We start from the raw sequence: 23,366 nt of genomic DNA, 5'->3' as shown, positions 1-23,366 counted from the left end.
AAGCTCTATGAACCGCCATCCTCACGCCGGGTCTTGGGCTTCCTTTACGATGAGTCCTATTTGCATAACCCGGCCCCTCCTGGCCGGCTTACTCAAATAGTTATATCCCCAACATTAGGCCCCAGATTGATTTGGACCAGTTCATGTCAATCTTAAAATACCTTAAGAATCAGTCCTTCTGTCTTCTGTCCGTGAAAAGGTCATAACCCATTGTGACGTCATCTTCTGGATCCGGGTTAACCCACCGTGACATCATCTTTTAATTAAATCCTTATCTTATTTCATCATATCTTCAACGGATCTTTGCCTTAACTGACCATCCTGAAAATCGAGGCGTCGGGGTCGTTGTAAAATGATATTCCGTCTCCTCGTTTCTCGCTCCGTCTTGGTCGGCCCCTCCTTATAAATAGATGCGACCTAGGTCTTTTTCATTTCCTTCAGTCGTCTTCCTCCTCGCACCTCCTTCTTTGCTGCTCAAGCTCCGCCGCCGCTGCCGTTGACCCCCTCGTCTTCACCGACTCAGGCCCCTGCATCACCCTGATTCTGACCAGAAAACGACGGCGACCCTCCGCAGTTCTTCCGCATCTGTGAGTTCCTCTTTTCCCCCTTCTTAGATCTGCATTGAAACCGTCTTGAGTTCGTCGTCGTTCATCGCTGCCCGATGCAAACCTCCATTAGTTCTCCCTCTAATGCCTTGTTTAGATTATAAAAACAACTTAGAACTGCTGCGGAAAATGTTTGTGCTTATCCTGTATGAGAACAGATCTCATTTCCCTTGTTTTGGAAGCCCTCCGCGAGTATATGAACTTTTCTTTACTATTTTAGGTCTAGAAATATTTTCTTTTCCAGAGCATCGTTTGATCCAAAATAATGATTGCAACTTGTGAAACTTGTTTGTTCCACACTTAGCCAAAAAACTGTGTTTGTTGACTCTGTTTCAGCCATAGTAGTCCGTTTAGCCCGTTTAAGATAATACTGGCTGTCAGCACCGCTTGCCTCTGGCGACTTAAGAAAACCTTAATCATCTTTAATACCTGCAGCTGTTAAACATTACCACATAGTTACCTGTATGTCATTAGGCCCCTTCTTAAGCCTCCATCTTAAATAACCCAATAATGTTTATTCTCCGGGTTATAATAAACCAGAAAAATTTCCTTTTTCTTGTTGTAGGCTTCAATTTACCCAATGGCACCCAAAGCTGTTAAACCTCCGGTTACCTGCAACTAGGTCCCATCCATTGTTATAGAGAGCAAACTATCCGAGTTTGTAAAGTTTGGCCATCTGCCCAAGAAGGATGTCATGTCTTATCGTGCTCCTGAACCATCTGAAGAGAAACCTCAACCCAAGGGAGGGGAGGGGAGCATTTTTACCGATCACATGAGCCGGGGATTTGCTCCTCCCGGTTCAAAATTCTTTAGAGACATTCTGCACTTCTTTGACTTAAGACCTCAAGACATCGGGCCCAATTCCATGTCAAATATCTGCAATTTCCAAGTTTTCTATGAGGTCTACCTTGGAGAAGAACCCAACCTACTTTTGTTCAGGGAATTGTTCTATTTGAACTGGCAGAATGAGCGGGCCAACGGGCCCAGTCTGGAGCTTGGTGGCATATCGATCCAAAGGTGGAGAGACTGCATGTTCCCTTATGCTGAATTGCCGAGTCATCCAAAGGACTGGAACCCGACATGGTTCTACTGCCAAGATACTTCTCCGGCTGGTGAAAACCCGCTGCCCGGCTTCCGTGCATTGCGCCTTGAACCTACTCACCCGCTGCCGGATCAGTTGACTGCTATTGAACGTCTGCCACTCACCCCCAAGATCAAGAAGATTAAAGCTCTTTTAGGGAACGGCTTAGATGGCATTGACCTGGTCCGAGTCTGGGTTGCTTGGAGAATAATTCCGTTAAGCCGCCGCCCCGGCTTAATGTGTAATTATTCAGGCGAGAAAGATGACCCTCAGCGTCATAGTCCTGACGACTTACCAGATGACGTAGTGGAAGCTACAACTCAGTCTTTGTTGAAAGAGGGCACAGTGAATAGTAACACTTTCGGCTTACTACCTTTTTGCCAGAAGAACCCGGCCCCTCTAGTAAGTTATTATCCTCCACAATTATCTTTATTATGTTATACCTTACCTTTACTCATAACCCTTTATCCTTATTCATAGGCAAATAGCGGCTTCTGGAAGGTCAAGTATGACCATGAGGCTGCCAAACAAGCCAGAGTAGCAAAAAGAGCCGAAAGACGAACCGCTAAGACTGGAACTTCAAGAAAGAGGAAACCCAGCGCCTCAGATATGATGAAACCGGATGATACTGATGATGATGAAGAAGAGGTAACTCCTAATTCCCCTGACTCTTTTATCATCATGTTATTTACATTAATTCCTCTCAGGAGGATACAGGAAACAACCAAGCCGTTGAAGAAGAGGTAACTATAATCTCCTCCGACTCAGAGCCTTTGCCAAGGTTGAAAATCCGAAGAGTAACCCGGAAAGTAAGATTTTCACACCCTTTAGCTTACCAAGACCCTCAATTTCTTTTGAAGCTACAGATTTATGAGAGCCGGAGGCAGACCCGGACCAGCAAAGATGCGGAACTCTCCTCCGGCTTACCTGATGTGTCCAGGAAGCGCCAGGCTGAGGTTATCTCCGATTTACACCTTCTTTTTCCTTTGGCAGGTTTCATTCGTCAGCCTCTCAATTCCTCTGACTCCAACTATCAGGATACTTCACCTTCCTTCGGTGAGTCTATGCAGTCCAACATGCCGGCCTTCAAAACTGCTCCCGGGTAATATAAACTTGTTGTACCTTATGCTTTATTTTACTCATATTTTTGTATTTAACCTGTCTACTTTTTCCCACAGTGTGCAAGTAAAGCCCAGCAAAAAGGCAAAAAAGAATAAGCCGTCCCAAGAGCCGGTTGTGACTGAATCAGAGCTGGGCACAGCTGCTCCTGACGCCTCTGCTCACGAGCCGCAGCCTCAACCATCTCATGAAGTTCCTGTATCTTCCTCTGACCCGTCTGTTGAGCAAACCCTCAATGATTCTGATAACCCAGAGGCTCCTAGCCCCGCCAAGGCAGATGATCCAGAAGTTGAGATTCTCAAGACTCAGTTTGTTGAGCCTTCACAGCCAACTGTACTTGCCAAGTGTTCTGCTAAAGAGGAATTGTTAGAACGCCGAAAAGCCAAGCTGGACGTCACTGACTACACTCATTTGAGTATTGGAGAGATCGTCTTTGGCTATATCAATCAAGTACATAGCAGCCGTGACCTGGAAATTGACATGGTGAAGCAGATACAGCAAAAATCTAAGGTATGAATTATGCTAGCTTTCTTTAACCATACTTACTGTAGCAGCCCCCAAGTCTATTGCTTATAAGTAAATATGCTGTAGACTTTAGAAAACTGCCTAGCACTGCTTATCCAACTTAGGAAAAAGATATTTAACCCGGTTGTAGCACTTGCGATACACATTAGCCCCCAAGTGCCAAACATCTTTGCTTGCAAAGTGCTTGGGACTTAATTTCCATGAACCGAAGTAGTAATTGAGAGTTCTTCAGTATACATTAGCCCCCAAGTGGCAAGTACCTTTGCTTGCAAAGTGCTTGGGACTTAATATGATCTTAAAGTAATTCTGATTATAACCCAGCATCAATGCAGGCCACCATAAATCATTTTGAGTCAGAGATTACTGAACTAAAGAATCGCCTGGTAGCTCAAGAGCTTGAAATCCAGAAATCCAACTCCAAGTTTGAGTTTAGCGTCTCTGAACAAGAGAATTTGAAGAAGAACTTTGAGTCGGAGAAGAAAACCTGGGCTGATGAAAAGGCTGCACTGGTGACCCGGGCCGAGACAACAGAGGCATCGCTTGCGGAAGCAACGGCCGAACTGTCCGGCTTAAAGCGCCAGATATCTCGAATGGTCTCATCAATCTTTGGTGAGTGACTTACTTAAACCTTAAACACCGCAAAACTCCTTTAATGACCATTTCAGTTGTTCCCACCGGCTCACCTTATGCTTAATAACGCAGGCCCCAAGAGCACAAATCTCCAGCAGAACATGGTGATCAAGCTGAAGGCGGTTTATACTCTGGTGGAACAGCTCTACACCGGGTCACAACGTGCTCTGGCCGTTGTGGCTTTATCAAATGATGTTCCCTATCTCCTGCAAGATGTGCTGAAGCGGCTTGCTGTGCTACCTTAGTGAATCCAAGAGTTAAGACGAGCATCTGCAAGTGCCGGAGCAATAGCCGCTTTGAGTCGGGTCAAAGCCTGGTTACCAGAGCTAGACCCGGCCGACATCGTTGTTGGGTATCCAAGTTTAAAGGAGGATGGCACTCCATTTGATGAAAAGGATTTCACCACCTGCGTGAGGGATATACGTCATGTGGCCACTCAAATTGTAAACGACACTGACCTCACCAAGTGTCAGCCGGGTTATGACAAGGAGAATCGAAGAATCCCCACGCCGCATTATGATAATGTCAGCTTGATTCCTCCAATCCGTAAGCACACCTTTGCCCATGAAGTTGACCCAACCAGTTTAATAGATGATGAAGCTGAGTTTGAGGCTTTGAGTGGAATTGACTGGGCCTCATCATCCTTCCAGGACAAAGCAGCCGGCGGAGAGGCGGAGAAGGATAACCCGGAAGCTTCAAGTCAACCCCAAGAGTAGATTGCCAGGCGCCACCTGCTTATGTCTTTGTAGAAAAACAATGCCGCATCATTCAGACTCGGGGAGTCTTGTAACAGAGTAGAAAATAATTTGAGTTTTGCTATGCCTTTGCGCATGCTTATGGCCCTTAATACTTGCATAAGCCGCCATCACTATGCACTTTGTAGTTTATATGAATCTGTTATGTCCTTTGCAGAAATGTCTTGCGTTGCCCTGTGATGCTTACGGCTGCTTTTTCGGCTTATATAAGCCAACCCCTAAGGGTAAGTTTAACTCCTGAAAATTGACACATAAAAGTTCACCTGGTACTTAACAACCTGATGTAACCAATATTAATCCTGGAGGATTACAATGTATTCCATTGTATTTTCAAGAGGGTCGCAAGATATCCAATGTTGATACTTGTAAAATATGATGAACAAAATTCAAGGGTTTCTGATTCGAATACGATCAGTGAACCGTTCCAAAGGGGTTAAGCTAAGATTCGGATACGATCTGTTAGCCCCCAGTGGCTGTGGCGATGCCGATCAAGTGGGTATCGACAGCTATGTTCTCTTTGGTTCGAATACGACCTATGTTTGAACAGGAAGCCCCCAAGTGACCATAAGAGTTGTTTAATGACGCTGATTCGAATACGATCCACGTCAGACCCAAAGGGGTTAAGCTATGATTCAAATATGATCAAGAAGCCCCCAAGTGGGTTTGGCAGTATGCCGATCAAGTGGGTATCGACAGCTATGTTCTCTTTGGTTCGAATACGACCTATGTTTGAACAGGAAGCCCCCAAGTGATCACGGCTAGATTCAGATATGATCATAAGCCGGACCAAAGGAAAGCCGGATTCAGATATGATCCGCTTCTCCTTGGTTATCTCCACCACCTGACAAAGAAAACACATAAACCTTTTTTGGGAGTGGAAAAAAGGACAGAGGTCCTGCTTTATTGTAATATACATAGTATAAGTATATACACATTAGAGCCGATGGCTCAAGTATAATAAGGCCGAAGATGAGCGATATTCCACGGCCGACGGGTCTCCTCCTCCGACTTACGTGAGTCTTTGTTCTCCCGAACGTCGATAAGGTAGTATGATCCGTTGTTCAGATTCTTGCTAACCACAAAGGGTCCTTCCCAAGGAGGGGATAGCTTGTGCATGTCAGATTGATCCTGGATGAGTCGGAGCACTAAGTCACCTTCCTGAAAGGTTCTAGACCTAACCCGGCGGCTGTGGTAGAGGCGCAGGTCTTGCTGGTAAATCGCCGAGAGGGCTATTGCCAAGTCTCGCTCTTCATCTAACAGGTCAAGTGCGTCTTGCCGAGCTTTTTCATTGTCTTCTTCAACATAAGCCGCCACACGGGGTGAGTCATGACGGATGTCACTTGGCAGGACCGCCTCTGCTCCATACACCATAAAGAAAGGCGTGTAACCCGTAGATCTGTTAGGTGTAGTATTGATGCTCCAAAGTACAGAAGGTAACTCCTCCACCCAACAACCCGGCGTCCGCTGCAAGGGGACCAAGAGCCGGGGCTTGATACCCCTCAAGATTTCTTGATTAGCTCGTTCTGCTTGACCATTGGATTGAGGGTGAACCACAGCTGAAACGTCAAGTCAGATATGCTCTCGTTGACAGAACTCTTCCATAGCTCCTTTGGAGAGGTTAGTGCCATTATCAGTTATAACGCTGTGTGGAAAACCAAAGCGAAAAATAACCTTTTTCATAAACTGGACCGCCGTGGCTGCATCACACTTACTGACTGGCTCCGCCTCCACCCACTTTGTGAACTTGTCAACCGCTACCAAGAGGTGTGTCTTTTTATCCTTAGACCTTTTGAAAGGCCCGACCATATCAAGCCCCCAGACTGCAAATGGCCAAGTAATTGGAATCATCCTCAATTCTTGAGCTGGCACATGGGCTCGTCGTGAGAATTTCTGACATCCGTCACATTTACTGACCAGTTCTTCTGCATCAGCATGAGCCGTCAGCCAATAAAACCCATGACAGAAAGCTTTGGCCACAAGAGATTTTGAGCCGGCGTGATGACCACAATCGCCTTCATGAATCTCACGAAGGATCTCCTGACCCTCTGTAGGTGATACGCAACGTTGACATGCTCCAGTGACGCTGCAGTGATGTAACTCGCCATTGACAATTGTCATGGACTTGGACCGCCGGGCGATTTGTCTTGCCAAGGTCACATCTTCAGGCAACTCTCCCCGGGTCATGTAAGCCAAATAAGGCACTGTCCAATCCGGGATAACGTGGAGAGCTGCCACCAGCTGTGCCTCCGGGTCTGGTATTGCCAAATCTTCCTCTGTAGGTAACTTAACAAAAGGATTATGCAAAACATCAAGAAAGGTGTTAGGCGGCACCGGCTTACGCTGAGACCCCAGCCGGCTTAAGGCATCAGCCGCCTCATTCTTCCTTCGATCAATGTGTTCCACTGCATAACCCTTGAAATGCCCAGCCACAGCATCGACTTCACGACGGTAAGCCGCCATAAGGGGATCTTTAGAGTCCCACTTGCCTGACACTTGTTGAGCCACAAGGTCTGAGTCTCCCAAGCATCTTACCCGGCTCAAGTTCATCTCTTTGGCCATCCGGAGACCATGGAGTAGGGCCTCGTACTCAGCTGCATTGTTAGTACAAGGAAACATAAGCCGGAGCACATAACAAAATTTGTCACCTCGAGGGGAAGTTAACACGACTCCAGCCCCCGAGCCTTCCAACTGTCTGGACCCATCAAAGTGAATAGTCCAATAAGTGTTATCGGGCTTCTCCTCAGGTGCCTGTAGCTCTGTCCAGTCATTGATGAAATCCACCAAAGCTTGGGACTTAATGGCAGTGCGTGGTACGTACTTCAGACCATGAGGCCCGAGCTCGATGGCCCACTTGGCGACTCGTCCTGTAGCCTCTCTGTTCTGAATAATGTCTCCCAAGGGGCAGAACTTACTACAGTGATAGGGTGACCTTGGAAGTATTGCTTCAGCTTCCAGCTTGCCATGAACACCCCGTAAACAAGTTTCTGCCAATGAGGATATCTTTGTTTTGACTCGATGAGTACCTCACTGACATAATAAACCGGCCGTTGAACCGGATGTTCCTTACCAGCCTCCTTGCGCTCTACCACAATTGCCACACTGACGGCTCATGAATTAGCAGCCACATATAACAGCAAAGGCTCTTTGTCAATGGGAGCTGCAAGAACTGGCGGCTCGGATAACTGCCTCTTCAAATCCTCAAAAGCAGTATTAGCAGCATTACTCCAGACAAAGGTGTCTGCCTTCTTCATCGGTTGGTACAGTGGTAGGGCCTTCTCACCTAACCGGCTTATGAACCGGCTTAAGGCGGCAACACGACCCGCCAATCGCTGAACATCATTGATACATGCCGGTTTAGCCAAAGAAGTGATTGCCTTAATCTTCTCTGGATTAGCCTCAATGCCCCGGTTTGAGACCAAGAATCCCAAAAGCTTTCCTGCAGGCACACCAAATACACACTTCTCCGGGTTAAGCATCATTTTGTAAACCTGGAGATTGTCAAAGGTTTCTCTGAGATCAGATATCAAGGTTTCCGCCTCTCTGGATTTCACCACTATGTCATCCACATAAGCATGAACATTGCGTCCAATCTGATTGTGAAGACAATTCTGTACACACCGTTGATAAGTCGCCTGGGCACTCTTGAGCCCAAAAGGCATAGACACATAGCAGAAGGCTCCAAACGAGTGATGAAAGCCGTCTTCTCCTGGTCCTTAACTGCCATCTTGATCTGATGATAACCAGAGTAAGCATCCAAAAAGCTCAAACGCGCACAACCTGCCGTAGCATCAATGATTTGATCAATCCGGGGGAGAGCGAAAGGATCAGCCGGACAAGCCTTATTTAAGTCCGTGTAATCCACACACATCCGCCAGGTGCCGTTTTTATTGAGCACGAGCACCGGGTTAGCCAACCACTCCGGGTGAAAAACTTCGACAATGAACCCAGTCGCCAAGAGCCGGGCGACCTCTTCTCCTATAGCTTTTCGTCGTTCCTCATTGAATCGCTGCAGAAACTGCCTGACCGGCTTATACTTCGGATCAATATTAAGAGTGTGCTCAGCGAGTCCTCTCGGTACACCCGGCATGTCAGAAGGCTTCCATGCAAAGATGTCCCAGTTCTCATGGATGAACTCGATGAGCGCGCTTTCCTATTTAGGATCCAAGTTGGCACTGATGCTGAATTGCTTAGACGAATCACCCGGAGTAAAATCAACAAGCTTAGTCTCTGCAGCCGATTTAAACTTCATGGCCGGGTCATGCTCCGTAGTCGGCTTCTTGAGGGAGGTCATATCCGCCGGGTCAACGTTATCTTGATAAAATTTGAGCTCCTCTGCTACACAGACAGACTCGGCATAAGCCGCATCGCCTTCCTCACATTCCAGGGCCACCTTTCGGCTTCCATGCACAGTGATGGTACCCTTGTAACCCGGCATCTTGAGCTGTAAATAAACATAACACGGCCGCGCCATGAACTTGGCATAAGCCGGCCGCCCGAACAAAGCGTGATATGGACTCTTGATTTTGACCACTTCAAAAGTTAACTTTTCCGCCCTAGAATCATGCTCGTCCCCAAAGGCCACCTCTAGCTCGATTTTACCCACAGGATACGCCGACTTACCAGGCACCACTCCATGGAAGACGGTGTTGGAAGTCTTTAAATTCTTGTCAGTTAAACCCATGCATCGAAAGGTCTCGTAGTAGAGGATGTTGATGCTGCTACCTCCATCCATGAGCACCTTAGTAAATTTATAACCACCAACCTGCGGTGCCACTACCAGGGCCAGTTGACCCGGATTATCAACCCGGGGAGGGTGATCCTCCCTGCTCCAGACAATAGGCTGTTCCGACCACCTCAAGTAATGAGGGACTGCCGGCTCAACAGAATTCACTGCCCTCCTATGAACTTTCTGATCACGTTTACACAAACTTGTGGTGAACACGTGATACTTCCCACTGTTTAGCTGTTTTGGATGGCTCTAATAACCCGACTGCTGCCGCGGCTGACCTCCTTGACCAGACTGCTGTTGATTATAACCACCCTGGCTTCCCGGAAAACCGGATCCTGAACCGCCGCCCGGGCCATGAAAGCCGCCAGCTCCTGAGTCGCCGCCTGGGCCTTGATTGCCATCAAACGTATTAGAATTCTTGAAAGCCTTCATGATTGTGCAATCCTTCCATAAATGAGTTGCTGGTCGTTCCCGGGTGCCGTGTTTCGGGCAGGGCTCATTGAGTAGTTGCTCAAGTGATGGACCTGACCCGCCAAACCGAGGGGGTGGCTTTCCTTTGCGCTTCCGATTGTTACCCTGTGCATTGGCCACAAATTCCGGGTTACCGTCCACTTTACGCTTATTGCCTCCTTGACCCGCCGGGTTATGCCGCTGACCCTTTCCATTACCGTTCTTCTTTCCCTTCCCTGTCTTTTCCTCATCAGACGCGGGATCCTTGGTACTATCAGAATCGGCATACTTGACTAAAGCCGCCATTAGCGTCCCCATATCGTTGCAATCACGCTTCAGGTACCCCAGTTCTGTCTCAGGGGCTCAAAGCGGCAATTCTTCTCTAGCATGAGAACTGCTGAACCGGCATCCATATTGTCAGACGAATGTATTATATCTTTGACCCGGTGCACCCAATGAGTCGTAGACTCACCTTCCTCCTGCTTACAATTTGTCAGGTCCACAATCGATATAGACTGCTTGCAAGTGTCCTTGAAGTTCTGGATGAAACGGGCCTTTAGCTCCGCCCATGAACCAATGGAATTGGGTGGCAAACCCTTTAACCAAGAACGGGTCGTTCCATCCAACATCATGGTGAAGTATTTAGCCATCGCTTCATCACTAACCTCCAGCAGCTCCATGGCCATCTCGTAACTTTCAATCCACGCCCCAGGCTGTAAATCGGTCGTATAATTCGGCACCTTTCGAGGTCCCTTGAAATCCTTGGGCAGACATACATTACGTAGAGCCGGTACCAGACAAGGAACTCCTCTGGTTCTAGTAGCAATACCCGCCTCAACGGAAGTCGTCGGATAAGCCAGTGAGTCCTGTTGGGCTGCTAGCTGAGCCGCCCGCTCGTCCTCCTAACGTATCCGATCCTGAACCGGGTTATACCCGCCGGGCTGGTTCCGGCGCTGAGCGCTACTTGACAAGGCCTCTGACTCCATGTGTCTACTGTAACTCGGGCTCCGGTTTTGACGAGGCGGAGCTAACCAAGGCAGAGGAGTTGTGTGAATCCTGTCCCGGCTGTAGGAGTAGGTCTCTTGCTGAGCCAGGGCTGTTTGGACAAGTTCCCTGATCCTCCGGGTTTCCACCGCTGTCGGATCATCACCATCTATTGGGAGAGCCGCCAAACGTACCGATGCTGCGATTAAGTTCTCCATGGGGTTGGAGAAGTGACCCTGTGGTATTGGTACGTGATGGGGCGGTGCCATATTGCCGTGAAGAGGCGTCGTCACCGGAGGCTGGACTGGGCCTCCCACTCCGGCCGGGTCTGCCTCCGGATGTCATAAACTGATTTGCACCTGGCGAGTTACTTGGGCCACTCCCGGGTGTAGCAAAGAGATTCCAAGGATCATAAATCTGAGGTAAACGGGACTGAGTTTTCTGATGTCTTCTCCTCATTACCTCATTAGATGCGTTTAAGCTCAATGTGAGCTGAAAGGCCTCTGCCTGAAGTTGCTGCGCCCGTGCGTCCAAAGCTGCCCGCTCTGTGGCTAATCTAGTATCTTCAGCGGCTAAGGTTTCCTTGGCCCGGGCGATCTCATCGCGAACCTGTGCCACCTCCCCCTCATGCTCAGATTGGTTCGCAGGGACGACTGTAGTAGTTAACAAGGTCGTAAGTTTATCCATGAGATCCATCAGTACCTGAGCCGGTGAGCGCACAGGGCCTCCTGCCCCGGCGGCTCCTAACCCGGACGTTACCGCTGCTGAAGCCATAGAATTTTGGCCGGGTTGAGTACCAGCCATAAAGACTCCTGCCCAGTTTGGCGACTCTGAGGGGTCCGGAATAGTGCTGCCATCGGAACAGCCCCCAAGCACACCATCTTGAACTTGATACAGCGAATCTGTTGAGCCGGTGGACGAATCACCGTCAGAGAGGACGGCCGGCTCACCATCACCTTCAGATCCTTCAGAAAGTTCACCTCCGTGGATGCATGCTTCACGACGGGTTGAGCTCGGGCGGGTTTCGCACGCTGAGCCGTCTCAACAAGGTCGGTGCAGTTGTCCGGCTCAGGGCCCGGCTCACCAATCCGGCCGATGAAGACATGAATTCCTCCAAAGGGGACCTGGTACCCATACTCAATTGAGCCGGCGTCGGGCCCCAGCCTTCGTTGTCGATGTAGATCTTGCCACCACGACTCTTGGTTATCCGGCCAACTGCGTATCCCTTGAGCCCTTCGAAGCTGCCCTTCAAGAACTCAAATCCACCGTGCGTTGGCCCCATGGTGGGCGCCAACTGTCGTGGAATTGTCACGGCAGATGTCCTCTTGCAAGGACTTAATCATGGAGCCATCGCAACTAGGAAGCTTAAAGGGGTTAATCGGGACAAAGGACACGCGAGGTTTATACTAGTTCAACCCCTTGCGGTGAAGGAAGGCCTACGTCTAGTTGGGTTGGTATTGCTTGAGGTTTAGATGACCAGGGAGCGAGATATGCTATGGACGGTTCTCGATTGGTCGTTTCTTGCCCTAAGCCGCCGGCGGGTCGTTCCCTTATATACACGGGCTGACGCCCTACGGCCTACAGAGTCCCGGCCGGCTCATAAACAGTGTCCGGCTCGGTGACTAGTTACCTCTACCTTATGTTACAAGTCATGCCATTACGGCGGTTTGTTTCTATGGGCCTTAAGCTCTATGAACCGCCATCCTCACGCTGGGTCTTGGGCTTCCTTTACGATGAGTCCTATTTGCATAACCCGGCCCCTCCTGGCCGGCTTACTCAAATAGTTATATCCCCAACAGGATAGTTGTGCTGGTTCTGTTTTCAGGGAAAGAACACCGGATGAAGCTGAAATTCTATTGAATAATATGCTGACAAATGAAAATAATTGGACACCTCCTGAGCCAATTCTTGAGCCTATTCCTAAACCAACTCCGAAGAAAAGGGTTATTCTATTTCCCAGTCCTAAAGATATGCAAGAGGCAAAGAAATCTATGATAGAAAAAGGTATTAAAGCTGAAGATGTTAAGAATTTACCTCCTATTGAAGAAATACATGGTATTAATTTACTGCCTGTTGAAGAAACATATGATCCTAATTCATTACCTATTGGAGAAACTCATGGTCTTGATAACCCAACACAGGTAGTAAAGGTAAATTCTCTCTATAGATATGATAAAGCTGAAATCCCATTTACTAAGTTTGCTAGCCCATGCTTAGATGAGTTTGATAAATTTATGGCTAAGCAAGAAAACTTTAGTGCTTATTTTGGTAGACAATTGAAATACAATTCAAATATGCTTGAACACGTGGGTGATTATATGGCTAATGTCAAAGGTGAACTTAAACTTATTAGTAAACATGCTTCTATGGTTACCACTCAAGTAGAACAAGTACTTAAAGCTCAAAATGATTTGCTCAATGAATTGAATAGTAAAAATAATGATAATGCTATTAGAGTTATGACTAGAGGTGGTAAAATGACTCAGGAACCTTTGTATCCTGAAGGCCATCCTAAGAGAATTGAGCAAGATTCTTAGAGAAATAATATAGATACACCTAGTCCTTCTAAAAGGAAGAAAAAGAAAAATGATAGGACTTTGCATGCTTCTAGTAAACCTATTACTGAAACACCTAAGAATCCAAATGATATTTCTGTTTCTGATGCTGAAACACAATCTGGTAATGAACCTGAAACTAGTGATAATGTTAATGATAATGTTCATGATGATGCTCAACCTAGTAATGATAATGATATAAAAATTGAACCCGCTATTGATCTTGATAACCCACAATCAAAGAATCAACGTTATGATAAGAAAGACTTTGTTGCTAGGAAACACGGTAAAGAAAGAGAACCATGGGTTCAGAAACCCATGCCTTTTCCTCCCAAACCATCCAAGAAAAAGGATGATGAGAATTTTGAGCGCTTTGCTGAAATGATTAGACCTATCTTTTTGCGTATGCGATTAACTGATATGCTCAAAATGAATCCTTATGCTAAATATATGAAAGAAATTGTTACTAATAAAAGAAAGATATCGGAAGCTGAAATTTCCACCATGCTTGCTAATTATACTTTTAAGGGTGGAATACCTAAGAAACTAGGAGATCCCGGTGTACCGACTATACCATGCTCTATTAAAAGAAATTATGTTAAAACTGCTTTATGTGATCTTGGAGCCGGTGTTAGTGTTATGCCTCTCTCTTTATATCGTAGACTTGATTTGAATAAGTTGACACCTACTGAAATATCTTTGCAAATTGCCGATAAATCAACTGTTATACCTGTCGGTATTTGTGAGGATGTGCCTGTTGGAGTTGCAAACGTTACTATTTTAACGGACTTTGTTATTCTTGATATTCCCGAGGACGATAGTATGTCTATTATTCTTGGAAGACCCTTTTTGAACACTGTAGGGGCTGTTATTGATTGCACTAAAGGCAATGTCACTTTTCATGTTAATGGTAATGAGCATACGGTACACTTTCCGAGGAAACAACCTCAAGTTCATAGTATCAACTCTATTGGAAAAATTCCATCGATTATATTTGGAGGTTTTGAATTTCCTCTTCCTACTATCAAGAAGAAATGTGATATTATTATTATTGGGGATGTGCATATCCCCGTTGAGGTAACATAGTGTTATTCGAAATTTCTCCGGTTCCATGTTATTCGGAATGAGTTTGTTAACAAGACCTGATCAACCTTGTTAGTGGATTCATTTTGATGAGCATGAGATGGATGAAACTAGAAGGCACAACCTTCTGTACCCCACTTTTACTTTCTATTATTTATATTAAATAAAATAAAAATAAGTGTTTTTCTGTCTGTTATCTGATTATCCATGCAATATAAAAATACCCTGAAAATAAAAGTTCTCCAAATGCCCTGAAATTTAAATATGATTTTTTTCTAGAATATTTGAGAATATTTGGCACTGAGAACACAACAGGGGGGTCACCCACCTACCCACGAGGGTGGAGGGCGCGCCCTACCCCCTGGGCGCGCCCCCTGCCTCGTGGGCCCACGGTGGCCCTCCTCCACTTATCCTTTCACTCACACACTCCTTCTTCCTGCCACAAACACGAACAACCAGCTCAAACCCGAGTCCAAGCTCGTTTTGCTGCCATTTTCGATCTCCTTGCTCAAAGCACCTCTCACAAAACTGCTTGGGGAGATTGTTCCTTGGTATATGACTCCTCCATTGGTCCAATTAGTTTTTGTTCTAGTGCTTTATTCATTGCAAATTTGTGCTTCCTAGGTGACCATGTTCTTGAGCTTGCATGTCAAATTTATATGGTTCCAAGTAGTTTTGATGCATGTTATAGGCTCTAGGCACTTGTAGGAGTAGTTGCTATCAATATTATTGTGTTTGGTTTACTTTTATTTTGAAGTTACTAAAAATTTCATAATTTTTCAGAAAATGATGAAGAGACTTTTGAGGGGCTCATCGAGCCGAAGCTCGAAGGAAAAGGCACAGAAGCCCAAGTATAATCTGCCTCGCACCGCGGAGGGGTCGTGTGAATGGCCTTCCGATGATTTCTTGAGAGCAGCCGGGATTTATGAAGATTTTTATGAATTGGCTAAGAATGTAGGCCTCACCGCTTTCCTCCACGACCAACGCGATTAGTATCTCTTACTCACAAATATCTTTGTGCAAAACTTTCATTTCCATTCTAGGAGCTCACCACCTACGGTGGAGTTTCATTTATATGATGAGCATTAGGAGATGTCACTTTATGATTTTTGTCAGGTTTGTTTAATCCCTTTTCAGGGCAAGATAGAGGAACCACATCGCGAGGGTGTGGATGGGTTTATTGATACTATCACTGTAGGGGAAACAAGGGAGGTTTCCGATGAACGAATCACTAGCATACATTTTCCGGTTTTACGCTATTTTGCATTATTTGCTAGTCGTTGTTTAATTGGCCGTGGAAACTGTGGAAACCTTAGTATCCCTAATATTATTATTTTGCTCCACGGTTTATTCGGTGATAAAATTGTTAGTATGGGCGACATTATTGCTAAACGGTTAAGTATGAACCGTACAAAGGGCCCCATCTTTGGAGGCATCTATGCTTCACGCCTAGCTGCACATTTTAACATACCTATTAGGCATTATGAGAAGGAAGAAAAAGTGCTGCCTCGTATTTATTTAGATTATAAGAGTATGGTGGCACATGATTTTATTGTTAAGAATAGGGAAGGAGAGCTTAAATACAAATTGTTTTTTGATAAACATCATCCCGAGACTATTGCCCTGCCTGCTCCTTCTTTGTTTGATTTATCTGTAGGCCAGTACCTTGTTCCGTTAGAGGCTATTCACACCTACCGGAACCCTGCACCAGCCATGGAGACAGAGCCGGAACCACAAGTTGATCCTTCATGACAGTCTAATTACCAGTTGGATCCGGAGATGATTGCCAACCAGTGGCAATTGGAGTCTTCTTCTTCTTCGCAGTACAACCCCAACTATTATTATGGATATCCGCCAGACCAGCCGTGGCCACAGACCAACTTAGGCCGAAAGCCTAAGCTTGGGGGGTACGTATTTCCCACCGACATTACACTTATGTTCACACACTCATTGCTAGATGTCGGTGCTCATACTTTTTCATTGGATCATCCATGATAGTTTATTTCCCTCTTTATGCTTTCTTCTTGTGTGTTTAATAAACCTGAAGAAAAAACCAAAAAAATTAGTTGTAGCTTTTAATTAGTTTACTTTCCATCCTTGTAGTAGTAACTAAAAAGAAAACCCAAAAATATTTCATGTTCTTCTTTTTGCTTGTTGGGAGCTTTCCCGTGTAAATAGTTTTATTTCTTTTCTTTTCTTTGGGGGTCGAAAGGAGAAGACCATGATTAAATTGTTGATGTGGCTCTTATATGCATTATTGTTGATCTGACAAAAGAGCCCATATTGCATTGTCTTCTCCTATTTATTGAATGCTTGCAGATTCCAGCTTAGTCCAATGCACGTGCATAATTATTATTATTCACATCGTTCGGTCGTGCAAGTGAAAGGCAATTATGACGATATATGATGGACTGACTGAGATGAGAAAGGCTGGTATGAACTCGACCTCTTTTGCTTTTGTAAATATGATTATTTCATCGTTCCTGAATCGGCCGATTATGAATAAACATGTTTGCAATGACAACTAGAGATCATAGTTTTTGTGACATGCTTGATTAGCTATGAGTTATAATGGTTTATCTTGCGTGCCAACATGCTATTGAAATGGTTATGATGTGGTATGATAGGGTGGTATCCTCCTCTGAATGATTTAAGTGACATGACTTGGCACATGTTCACGCATGTAGTTGAAACAAAATCAACATAGCCTTCACGATTTATGTTCATGGTGGATTATATCCTACTCATGCTTGCATTCGGTGTTGATTAATTTTAATTCATGTTCATGACTGTTGTCGCTCTCTAGCTGGTCGCTTCCCAGTCTTCTGCTAGCGTTCACCTGTACTAAGCGGGAATACTGCTTGTGCATCCAATCCCTTAAACCCCAAAGTTATTCTACATGAGTCCACTATACCTACCTATATACGGTATCTACCTGCCGTTCCAAGTAAATTTGTATGTGCCAAACTCTAAACCTTCAAATAAATATCCTGTTTTGTATGCTCGAATAGCTCATGTATCAACTAGGGCTGTCCGTATCTTCCATGTTAGGTGGGTTATTCTCAAGAGGAGTGGACTCCGCTCCTCACTCACGAGAAAGTGGCTGGTATCCGGGATGCCAGTGCCATGCTTTATGCAAACTAAATCAAAATAATTGCAAACAAAACTCCCCCTGGGACTCTTGTTAGTTGGAGGCACTCATTGTTTCGAGCAAGCCATGGATTGATGCTTGTTGGTGGAAGGGGGAGTATAAACTTTACCATTCTATTTGGGAACCGCCTATAATGTGTGTAGCATGGAAGATATCACCATCTCTTGGTTGTTATGTTGACAATGAAAGTATGCCACTCAAAATATTATTCACCTCTATTTCAAAACCGAGCTCTGGCACCTGTACAAATCCCTGCTTCCCTCTGCGAAGGGCTTATCTATTTACTTTTATGCCGAGTCATCATCCTCTTATTAAAAAGCACCAGTTGGAGAGCACTGCTGTCATTTGCATTCATTATCGTTAGTTTACATTGGGTATGACTTGACTGGATCTCTTTTACCATGAATTACAATGTCTAGTCAGTCCTTGATCTTTAAAGGTGCTCTGCATTTATGTTTTGCGGTCTCAGAAAGGGCTAACGAGATACCATCTTGTTATATCATATTATGATTGTTTTGAGTAAGTGTTGTCATCCGAGATTTACTATTATTGCTCGCTAGTTGATTATGCCATTGATATGAGTAAACTTGAGACCTAAGTGTTATTGTGATTGTGGTTAGTTATAATCTTTGCTGAAAAATTGAATGCTGGCTTTACATATTTACAACAACAAGAGCAAACAGAGTTTGTAAAAGTTTTTCTTTATCACTTTCAGTTTGTCAACTAAATTGCTTGAGGACAAGCAAAGGTTTAAGCTTGGGGGAGTTGATACGTCTCCGTCGTATCTACTTTTCCAAACACTTTTGCCCTTGTTTTGGACTCTAACTTGCATGATCTGAATGGAACTAACCCGGACTGACGTTATTTTCAGCAGAATTACCATGATGTTATTTATTTGCAGAAACAAAAGTTCTCAGAATAACCTGAAATTTCACGGAGCAACTTTTTGGAAAATATAAAAAATACCTGCAAAAGATGAAGGCCAGGGGGCACCACCTATCCACGAGGGTGGGGGGCGCGCCCCCTACCTCGTGGGCCCCCTGGAGGTCCTCCGACTCCAACTCCAACTCTATATATTGTGTTTCGGGGAGAAAAAATCAGAGAGAAGAATTCATCGCGTTTTACGATACGGAGCCGCCGCCAAGCCCTAAAACCTCTCGGGAGGGCTGATCTGGAGTCTGTTCGGGGCTCCAGAGAGGGGAATCCGTCGCCATCATCATCATCAACCATCCTCCATCACCAATTTCATGATGCTCACCGCCGTGCGTGAGTAATTCCATCGTAGGCTTGCTGGACGGTGATGGGTTGGATGGGATCTATCATGTAATCGAGTTAGTTTTGTTAGGGTTTGATCCCTACTATCCACTATGTTCTGAGATTGATGTTGCTATGACTTTGCTATGCTTAATGCTTGTCACTAGGGCCAGAGTGCCATGATTTCAGATCTGAACCTATTATGTTTTCATCAATATATGAGTGTTCTTGATCCTATCTTGCAAGTCTATAGTCATCTATTATGTGTTATGATCCGTTAACCCCGAAGTGACAATAATCGGGATACTTATCGGTGATGACCGTAGTTTGAGGAGTTCATGTATTCACTATGTGTTAATGCTTTGTTCCAGTACTCTATTAAAAGGAGGCCTTAATATCCCTTAGTTTCCGTAAGGACCCCGCTGCCACAGGAGGGTAGGACAAAACATGTCATGCAAGTTCTTTTCCATAAGCACATATGACTATGTTCGGAATACATGCCTACATTATATCAATGAACTGGAGCTAGTTCTGTGTCACCCTAGGTTATGACTGTTACATGATGAACCGCATCCGGCATAATTCTCCATCACTGATCCATTGCCTACGAGCTTTCCTTACATTTTTCTTCGCTTATTTACTTTTCCGTTGCTATTGCTATCATCACTACAAAATACCAAAAACATTACTTTTACTACTGTTACCTTTTGCTACTGTTACCACTATTATCATATTACTTTGCTACTAAATACTTTGCTGCAGATACTAAGTTTCCAGGTGTGGTTGAATTGACAACTCTGCTGCTAATACTTGAGAGTATTCTTTGGCTCCCCTTGTGTCGAATCAATAAATTTGGGTTGAATACTTTAGCCTCGAAAACTGTTGCGATCCCCTATACTTGCAGGTTATCAAATGACATATTGTTGATCGGAAAGAATGTAGAATTTTTTGGAAAGCATAAAGGAGTATTTGAAAGGATTTTTTTAAAGAAAGACCTTGATGAAGCTACTTACACATTGAGCATCAAGATCTATAGAGATAGATCAAGATGCTTGATAAGTTATTTCAACGAGTACATACCTTGACAAGATTTTGAAGTAATCCAAAATGGAACAGTCAAAGAAAGGAGTTCTTGCATGTGTTGCAAGGTGTGAAGTTGAGTAAAGACTCTAAACCCGACCACAGCAGAAAATAGAAAGAGAATGATAAGTCATTCCCTATGCCTCAGTCATAGGTTCTATAAAGTATGCTATGCTGTTTACCAGTCCTATTGTATACCTTAGCATCTTTCTGACAAGAGAGTACAATAGTGATCTAGGAGTAGATCACTGGACAACGGTCAAAATTATCCTTAGAGGACTAAGGAAATATTTCTCGGTTATGGAGGTGATAAAAGAGTTCATCGTAAAGATGTCGATGCAAGCTTTTTACATCGATCTAGAGACTCTAAAGTCTCAATCTAGATACATATTGAAAGTGGGAGCAATTATCTAGAGTAGCTCCGTGCAGAGCATTGTAGACATAGAAATTTGCGAAATACATACGGATCTAAATGTTGCAGACCCGTAGACTAAACTTCTCTCACAAGCAAAACATGATCACTCTTTGGGTGTTAATCACATAGCGATGTGAACTAGATTATAGACTCTAGTAAGCCCTTTGTGTATTAGTCATATGGAGATGTGAACTAATCACATAAAGATGTGAACTAGATTATTGACTCTAGTGCAAGTGGCAGACTGAAGGAAATATGCCCTAGAGGCAATAATAAAGTTATTATTTATTTCCTTATATCATGATAAATGTTTATTATTCATGTTAGAATTGTATTAACCGGAATCATGATACATGTGTGAATACATAGACAAACAGAGTGTCACTAGTATGCCTCTACTTGATCGTTGATCAAAGATGGTTATGTTTCCTAGCCATAGACAAAGAGTTGTCATTTGATTAACGGGATCACATCATTAGGAGAATGATGTGATTGACTTGACCCATTCCGTTAGCTTAGCACTTGATCGTTTAGTTTGTTGCTATTGCTTTCTTCATGACTTATACATGTTCCTATGACTATGAGATTAAGCAACTCCCGTTTACCGGAGGAACACTTTGTGTGTTACCAAACGTCACAACGTAACTGGGTGATTATAAAGGTGCTCTACAGGTGTCTCCGAAGGTTCTTGTTGAGTTGGCATAGATCAAGATTAGGATTTGTCACTCTGATTGTCAAAGAGGTATCTCTAGGCCCTCTCCGTAATACACATCACTTTAAGCCTTGCAAGCATGATAACTAATGAGTTAGTTATGGGGTGATGTATTACGGAATGAGTTAAGAGACTTACCGGTAACGAGATTGAACTAGGTATTAGATACCGACGATCGAATCTCGGGCAAGTAACATACCGATGACAAAGAGAACAACGTATAGTGTTGTGCGGTTTGACCGATAAAGATCTTCGTAGAATATGTAGGAACCAATATGAGCATCCAGGTTCCGCTATTGGTTATTGACCGGAGACGTGTCTCGGTCATGCCTACATAGTTCTCGAACCCGTAGGGTCCGCACGCTTAAAGTTCTATGATGATCGGTTTTATGAGTTTATATGTTTTGATGTACTGAAGGTAGTTCGGAGTCCCGGATGTGATCACGGACATGAGGAGGAGTCTCGAAATGGTCGAGACATAAAGATTGATATATTGGAGGCCTACATTTGGAAATCAGAATAGTTCCGGGTGAAATCAGGATTTTACCGGAGTACCGAAGGGGTTACCGGAACCTCCCGGGGACTAATGGGCCTTGTTGGGCCATAAGGGAAAGAGAGAGGGGCCGGCCTAGGGCAGGCAACGCGCCCCCTTCCCCCTGTCCTAATTGGACTAGGAGAAGGGGGGCGGCGCCCCCCTTTCCTTCTCTTTCTCTCCCTGCCTTTTCCCCTCCTAGTAGGAGAGGAAAGGGAGGAATCCTACTCCTACTAGGAGGAGGATTCCTCCTCCTAGGTGCGCCAACAAGGGCCGGCCGGCCTCCCCCTTGCTCCTTTATATACAGGGGCAGGGGGCACCTCTAGACACACAAGTTGATCACAAAGATCTCTCCCAGCCGTGTGCGGTGCCCCCTCCACCATAATCCACCTCGATCATACTGTAGCGGTGTTTAGGCGAAACCCTGCTGCGGTAGCTTCATCAACACGAGCTCTACTAGATCGTGAGTTCGCGGGACGTCACCGAGTTGAATGTGTGCTGAACGCGGAGGTGCCGTATGTTCGATACTGAGGATTGGTCGATCGTGAAGACGTACGACTACATCAACCGCGTTGTCATAACGCTTCCGCTTAACGGTCTACGAGGGTACGTGGACGACACTCTCCCCTCTCGTTGCTATGCATCACCATGATCCTACGTGTGCGTAGGAATTTTTTTGAAATTACTACGTTCCCCAACAATATCCCAGCGGGATCGTCTGCACCGCCGTCATCGGTCGGAAACTGCTCAGTGTCTGACTCGGTCCACGGACAGTGCTGCTGAATCCACTCCTCCTCATCAGTGATCTTGCCTTCAGATCCGCTGGCAACGGTCGCACCCAACTGACGCATGAGCTCCTTGTGATGACTCCTGGCCTGCTTCTCAACCACATGAGTCATGTACTGACCATGAGACTCCATGCAGAAGAGTTTCTTCATCTTGCACTTGAGCTTCTTTTCCCAAGAGGGTTCTGCTCTAGATGGCTCATAGTCATCATCATCATCAGCATCAGCCTCGGTCTCCATGTCAGTAGGTCCAGGCGGAATGCCAGAACTCGGAGCAGTGGTGCCCCAGTTCTCTGTCTTCCTCAGACGCTTGATCTCATGATAAAATAGATCCCCAGTCTCTAGTGTTTTCTTCCTTGTCATGTTGACAGAAAAGAAGCATGTCCACAAGATAAGAGTGTACCATATCCAAGTTGCTGATGCGAGGGAAGAGTGTCTCCCTGAAGATGCGATGGAGAATATCCAGAAATGTTGGCAGCTCGTAGGTCTCGTTCTGAGTCACTGACTTAATCTTCAAGTTACAGTATGGCCAGAGAGATTGCTTGTGAGTGGAAGTTGCATTGCAGTGAGGGAGAAAACCAACTGGGTTCTCAAGACCTTGATCCTCAACTTCAAGAAGCTCCATGAAGGCCTTCCACTTGACAGTAAGCAGCCTGCCATTTGTCATCCAGTCAGAGTTCTGTCATCATCTGTCCCAAGATGGACGGTGGCATAAAACTGAGCCACCAAATCTGCATCAAAATCCTTGTTGAACTGCATGATCCTGAAGATGTTCAACTGAGAGAACATCTGAAGAGCCTCTCCAAAGTAGTCTGGATCCTTCTCTATAAAGGCAACGTCGATGGAGCGAACGTCAACAAAAAGGTTCTTCTTGGCCTTGATCACATCAAAGTAGACAGCATACTGAAAGCGGTTCCAGAA

Source organism: Triticum urartu, chromosome 4 (assembly GCF_003073215.2).
Source record: "Triticum urartu cultivar G1812 chromosome 4, Tu2.1, whole genome shotgun sequence".
NCBI classification, from domain to species: domain Eukaryota; kingdom Viridiplantae; phylum Streptophyta; class Magnoliopsida; order Poales; family Poaceae; genus Triticum; species Triticum urartu.
This window is presented reverse-complemented; position numbering follows the sequence as displayed.